The sequence below is a fragment of the Humulus lupulus genome, chromosome 3, assembly GCF_963169125.1.
Source record: "Humulus lupulus chromosome 3, drHumLupu1.1, whole genome shotgun sequence".
Lineage (NCBI taxonomy): Eukaryota > Viridiplantae > Streptophyta > Magnoliopsida > Rosales > Cannabaceae > Humulus > Humulus lupulus.
Window position 1 is genome coordinate 178,986,896 of NC_084795.1, and position 7,303 is coordinate 178,994,198.

Consider the following 7,303-nt stretch of genomic DNA (forward strand, 5'->3'; position numbering starts at 1 on the left):
CCGAGTTTTTCGGAAACGAATAACTAACAGAATAATAAAAAGATAAGAACTGTAGAAATACTGAAATGTAACTAAACAAACAGTGTTTTTACGTGGTTCAGGCGTTAACAAGCCCTAGTCCACGAGTCGATGTTATTATACTTGGAAAAGATTACAGTAAGATGGCTGGTGCATAAGAACTTCACACGCTCACAATGTTTCTCTCGGGTTCTCTTGAAGAAGATGAAGCTAGAGAGATTTTAGTAGAGTTTTTGCTATATGATTTGTTCGTCCCTCCTCTTGTAAAATGAAGGGGTCTTTATAGCTAGGGTTTTGGATTAGGGTTTTTCTCTACATACATGAGTTTTAATTACACCAGCCATAAATAGGGATACAATTACTGTAGTAGCATGGCTACAAGACTCTATGTGGGTATATTTACGTGAAAGTATGGGGAACACACAAAGTCAGCCGTCTTTTCCAAGTTGTCAGCGGAACAGTAGGCGAAAAGGTACCCTTAGGCGTGCTGGGATGTGTGCGGCTTTGACCTGACGGGCGTGTCAGGCGGGATCCTGTGTCAGGCGGATATCATTCCAAATATGCCTCCTCCAGGACTCGACCGTTTGGCTTTGTTCCGTGCGAGGCACGGAACTGCTTCCGCGGAGACCACTCAAAGAGCTTCTCCTGGAAGGAGCTTCCCCGATGGATACTCCTTCGGGAGCTCCGGGAGAGTTGACGAGTTTCCGTATGGTGTTTGCTTGGAAGAGTAATCCGGACACCAAGCGGGAGAGGTGAAGCCTTTCTGTATATCCGCGAGCTCTGGTCACCTATCGTGAAAGACATCGATAATTCTGTTTCCCCGAGGCCATCAATCTAAACGCTATCCGGAAATCTGGATAACATGTCCACATAATAATATGGTCCCAACCATATAACACATATAATTACAGTTATACCCTCAACGAGTCAAAATTTATGAAAATGCCCCTTTTAACAAAAGCGGGTCTTTATTCACATTTAATACACTTAACACATGCATACATAGTCATATCATAATATAACTCATATAATTCACATAATCACATATAAACAATCAATAAAACCTTGAATAAATCCAATTAGACTATCCCAACCGACTAATCAAGGCATTAAGCCTTATTAGACATTTTGGGACGTTACACCAATACCCGAACTGAAGCACTCAAAGTTGCAGACTCATTGAAGAGATCACGGGCAACTGTAAAGAACTTCAAGGAATCAAACACCATCAACTACAACCTCCGCAAGAGGCTTCAGGATGATATGAAGGATAGAATCACTGAGGTCGAAAACAAGGGCAAGGTGATCAAGGCGCTCGAGGAGACGGGAACAAAGAAAAAGCTCCAGATCGAGGAGCTTGAACAGAAAAGGGTGAACCTCGAGGAGCATGTGAAGAAATTGGAGGCAGAGCCGCAGAAGCTGGTGGATGAGAAAAAACTACTTGAGGAGGAGCTAGCCAAGGAGAAGGATTCACATTCCTCGGACCTAATAAGGTTCAGGAGTGCTAAATGTTCTGTTCTAGAAAAACAATAAGGAGGCCAACTTGGAATACCTGCTTGTCAATCTTCAAGACAAAGAGATCGCTAAAGGCTTAGCTCGCAAGGAGGAAGAGTTAGATGCTGCTTCCCCATAAATCTCTTTGAATCCTGATGGAAACCTGAGGCCCGAGCAGAAAGATACTGAGGTGGGCGAGCCTTGAGGGGGAGTGGCTTTGGTAGTAATATTTTTATTTTTCTTTTTGCTAGACACCAGAACCGTCAGGTTCGTGGTGAAAAAACATTGGTGCTGACCGAGCAGCTTTTAATCTCAGATATTTTTGTAATAATCTTCTTGCATTACATACAACATATTTCTTTTTAATTTTGACTACATATAACAACTTAAATGCTATATGTGTTTTCAAACTTTCTTGCTCGTGTAGAACAAAAAAAAAAAGTTTCCATGATCTTTATGAACAAAGCCCAAAACTTTATAAATTTTGAAAAAATTTCTAAGTACTAATAAGTTGTGTTTTTTTCCTCATTCGGTTATGTGCGATTATGTATACCCTATATGCCCCCCAAGTGATCGAGGAGGTAAGTGATAAGAGCATTTCTGGTATTATATTTGCTATCCTTTCGCACTTAGATAATGTTAATCTCTAGTGTTTTTAGGTGTTCTTAGCTTTGTTTTACGAGTCTTTGATTTTTAGGCTATATAATATTATATAAGTTATTATTGATGAATTTGATGTATTTTTGTGGTTAGGAATTGATAAGAGATGATAGGACTCGAGAAAATGAAGTTTGGAACAAAGTTAAAGTGTTTAAGAAGTCCCTAAATCTAAGGTTTGAGCTTAAAATAAGAGATTTCGAAGAAAATGGCATGCGTGCTAAAATTGAGCACTGGCCGCGGCCAGCTTTAATCCCGGTCGCGGCCTTGGAGTCAGAGAGTGGCGGTCGCGCTGGCGTGCGCATTTTGCCCAGAAAGGTCTCATGGCCACAGCCACCAAGAATCATTGGTCGCAGTCGCCGATAAGATTTTTCCTTAATTTTTAAATTTTAAATGTAATTTTTAAGGGGTTATAGTTTACTTTTAGAATAATTTAGGATTACGAATTTTAGAGTCTAGAGCGGCAGAGGAGAAGAAAATGCATCATCTTCTTTATTCTTCAATCTAATTTTTCTCTCTTCTAAAATATTTTTTATTTTCATTGAATATTTATGTTTGTGAATATGAATTTGATTATGGAGTAGTTTTCTTTTTAGTTAAGGGTTATTTCAAAACCCTAGACATGAGATCTTGAATGCAATGATAAATTTTATTCCTTCTATTCCCTTGTATTAAATTGTTTCTATTTTCTAATTGAATGTTGTGAATATTGTGAGATCTTGTTAGGTGGCCAACTAATTAGGGTTTTACATTATTCTACTATCAACTTAGGATTGCTATTCACCTAATAGTTTAGGATTTTAAGTAGAGTGATAAATTGCAATTAAGGTATTGTGACATGTATCTTAATTGTGATGAAAAATAAAACATAGGTTAAATGAATTGCATGCTTAATGAATTTGGTTCCTAGATTAACATGTTTTCATAGAGTGTAATACTTTTCCTAAGCTAAATATATCGCATGCTTAATGGGTTTATTTCTTGGTAAATAGGATTAATTAAGAGCGCTTAGATTTAATTAATTATAATAGGGAAACTTGGATAATTGACTGCTTAAGTATTATCTGCGGGGTTAATAGTTTAATTGTGAATAAGGGAATATTATTTATCATTGTTGATAGATTGATTGTCGAAGGTGGAGAGTAATTCTTGACTATTTCTTTAATATCATTTTATCCTTAGTTGTTTAATCTTCAATCATCATTTTATTTTATGTTTTTAGTCTTTAATATTAAATCCCCTATCTAATTTATGTTTAGTTATTATTTTGAATAATAATTTGATCATAGTCCTTGTGGGTTCGACCCTATCGCTATACTGGAGTAGCTGGTATAAGTAATTGATAAAATACATATTTAAATTTTGTACGACATACAACACGCATCAAATTTTTGGCGCCATTGACAGGGACTACTGTAAGTCTCTTTATTATTCAATTTAATTAACTATATACTAACTATTTTAAACTTTTGAAAATTTCAAGTGTATATGTCTGGCGATGATACTCAAAATAGAGTACAAGTTTTACAGCAATACCTTGTGACATCGTCATCCCATTCATCATGGACTATCACCGATAATCCACTCTTTCAACCTGCAAGGAAAGTCAATCTAGTAAAAATACCATTACCATCTGACGACATTTTTGACTTTGAAACATTAGTTAAATCTTAGACGGCTCAATAAAAAACGTTGAAAGAGTTGGTGGTGCTGAATCTAGACCATCAACCTTTATGTATTCAGTATCTGACATTTAATGTTAACTTTGAACTCAAGTTGGGCCTCATACATTTACTACCCTATTTCCATGGGCTACCAGCAAAGGCCCAAAAAATACATCTGACAAAACTCCATATAGTCTGCTCTAGTGTGAAGCAAGACTTAGTAACTTAAGAGTAGATTAAGTTAAGGGCATTCCCATTTTCTTTGAAGGATTGTGCAAAGGAATGGCTCTACTCCCTTCCTCCTAGAACATTTAATACATGGAATGAAATGAAGACCTTGTTCTTGGAGCGTTACTTCCCAGCGTCTAAGGTTGGAAGTATAAGGAATGAAATCTATGGCATTTGCCAATAGAGTGGGGAGTCATTATATTAGTACTGGGAGAGATTTAAGAGGTTGTGTGCTAGCTGCCCCCACCACCAAATAAGTGAACAACTCCTGATCCAGTATTTTTATGAAGGACTATTTCCATTGGACAGAAGCATGATTGATGCAGCAAGTAGGGGAGCTCTGGTGGACAAGACTCCTACTGTAGCTAGGAGTTTAATTTCTAATATGGCTACTAATTCCCAACAGTTTGGAGTTCGTCATGATGTTTTAGTTAAAGGAGTAAATGCGACAAACTCTAAAGTAGAGCAACAACTTTCTCAATTGACTAGTATGGTGCAACAAATATGTCAATTGGTGGGGCATCCTACTGATGCATGTCCCACACTTTAAGAGGATGTCAATGAGCAGGTAAATTCAATGGGGGGATTCCCAGGGAAACTAGGCAAAGGTACGACCCTTATGCTATTACTTATACTTAAGGGTGGAAGGATCATCATAAACTTCAATATGGGAACCAAAAACATATTGTACCTACTAGACTACCAGGGTTTACATACCAACAAAGGCCTCAACAAGCCTATACACTCAACCTCAATAATCCCATATCTCACAAGCTCATAATTCGTCAATAGCAGATATGCTAACAAAGTTAGTGACCTCCAATATATAGACTCAAGTAATTCTTCAAAGTACTCAAGCGTCCCTAAAAAAATTGGAGAATACTATGGGTCAAACAGCTACTTCATTAAGTTAAAGTGAGCCACAGAATCAAGGAAAGCTACCTTCCCATCATGTTAGGAATCCAAGGGAGAATGCTAATGCCATCACATTAAGAGATGGAAAGACTTATGATCCACCTACTATTCCATCAACTTCCAACATGTGCCATTGCCTCCTACTCAACCCGCCAAACAAGACAAAGATGAAACCATAACCACAACACCTCAACCTAAACCAATTATTCCCACCAATGTCACTACTCCTCCATTTCCTATTCGCTTAAGAAAGACAAAGAAAGATGAACCTGAAAAGGAAACATTAGAGATTTTTTGCAAGGTTGAGGTAAACATCCCCCCACTTGATGCCATTAAACAAGTACCTCGATATGAAAAGTTTTTAAAGGAGTTATGCACCAATAAGAGGAAGCTAAAAGGAATGAAAATGTAAGTGTGGGGGAAAATCTCTCGGTGGTACTTTAAAAGAAACTCTCACGAAAGTGTAAGGATCCTAGAACCTTTACTATTCCTTGCACTATTGGAAGTAAAAGGATTGAGAGATGTATGTTGGATTTGGGTGCTTCAATCAATATAATGCCTTACTCTATTTATACCTCTTTGAATTTAGGACCACTTTAAGAAACGGGGGTGATCATTCAATTAGCAGATCGTTCTAATGTCTATGCAATGGGATTAGTAGAGGATATATTAATTAAAGTAAATGATCAAGTGCTCCCTCTAGATTTCTACATTAATGATATGGACGATGACTTAGTTCCATGCTCTACACCAGTTTTATTAGGAAGGTCATTTTTAAGGACATCTAAAACCAAGATAGATGTTCATGAGGGCACTTTGACTATGGAGTTTGACGGTGAAGTGATTTACTTTAATATTTTTGAGGCTATGAGGTATCCAAGTGATGTTCATTCAATTTATTCAATTGATACTTTGGATTCAATGTTGAAAAAGAATTATTGAGCTACATTGAGAGGATGGGTTAAGTGTTATTTTGAGCAAATCAATTGACTTGAAGAAAGAGGATGTCACTAATGATGTGAAAGAGATGGTGGGTGCACTTAATAGTGGAGGAGATGTTTCTAAAGTGGTACCATTCTTTGAGTTACCTCTTTCTCATGAGCAGCTTCAACCATCTGTTAAGTCATCACCCAAGCTTGAATTAAAACCACTACTAGAGCATCTTAAACATGTTTACTTGGGTGAGAAAGAGACATTACCGGTTATTATCACCACACACCTTACCCAAGTACAAGATGATCGTTTGATAAGGGTACTTCAGGAATACAAAATAGCCATAGGGTGGACCATAGAAGATATCAAGGGAATAAGCCCAACTATGTGCTTGCACCATATTCTTCTTGAAAAGGGGTCAAAGCCTTCTAGAGAACCTTTGTGAAGGTTAAATCCACCTATGATGGAAGTTGTTAAAAAATAGATATTGAAGCTCTTAAATGTGGGTGTGATTTACCCTATTTCAGATAGCAAGTGGGTGAGTCCAGTTCAAGTAGTTCCTAAGAAATCAGGCATCACTGTGGTAAAGAATGATGAGAATGAGTCAGTGCCCACTAGAGTCCAAACAAGTTGGAAAGTTTGTATTGATTATAGAAAGTTGAACACTGCAACTCAAAAAAACCACTTCCCTTTGCCATTCATCGGTCAAATGCTTGAAAGATTAGTTGGACACTCTTATTATTGCTTTCTTCATTTTTATTCATGTTATAACAGATTGTTATTGCTCCTGAAGACCAAGAGAAGGCCACATTTACATGCCCATTTGGCACCTTTGCTTTTCGACGAATGCCATTTGGATTATGCAATGCTCTCGCAACTTTTTAGCGATGTATAGTATTTTCTTAGAATATATAGAGAATATCTTATAAGTGTTTATGGATGATTTTAGTGTCTATGGTAATACTTTTGATAAGTGTCTCCACAACTTAACTCTTGTTCTTAAACGATGTATTGGCACTAATCTTGTTTTGAATTGGGAGAAGTGTCACTTTATGGTACAGCAAGGTATTGTGCTGGGGCATGTTATTTTGGAAAAAGGGATCGGAGTGGGCAAGGCCAAGATTGATCTCATTCGTTCTCTTCCACCACCATCATGCGTAAAAGAAATAAGATCATTTCTTGGTCATCAGGATTCTATCGACGGTTTATAAAGGAATTATCAAAGATTGCTTCCCCACTATGGAATCTTCTTCAAAAGGATGTAGCCTTTGAATTTAATGACAAATGTTTGCTCGCATTCAACAAATTGAAGGAATCCTTGACTTCAATGCCTATTATTCAGCAACCGAATTGGGAGTTACCATATGAAATAATGTGCGACACTAGTGATTATG

The 7,303-nt window shown here is 37.3% G+C and overlaps 1 non-coding gene across 1 annotated transcript; it reads right to left on the reverse strand.

Annotated features, from left to right (window-relative positions):
• Positions 1-4,209: 4,209 nt before the first annotated feature.
• On the reverse strand, positions 4,210-4,316 carry LOC133828374 (small nucleolar RNA R71). Its single transcript, XR_009890999.1, has one exon. It is a non-coding gene; the product is annotated as a small nucleolar RNA R71 (small nucleolar RNA).
• Positions 4,317-7,303: the final 2,987 nt, after the last annotated feature.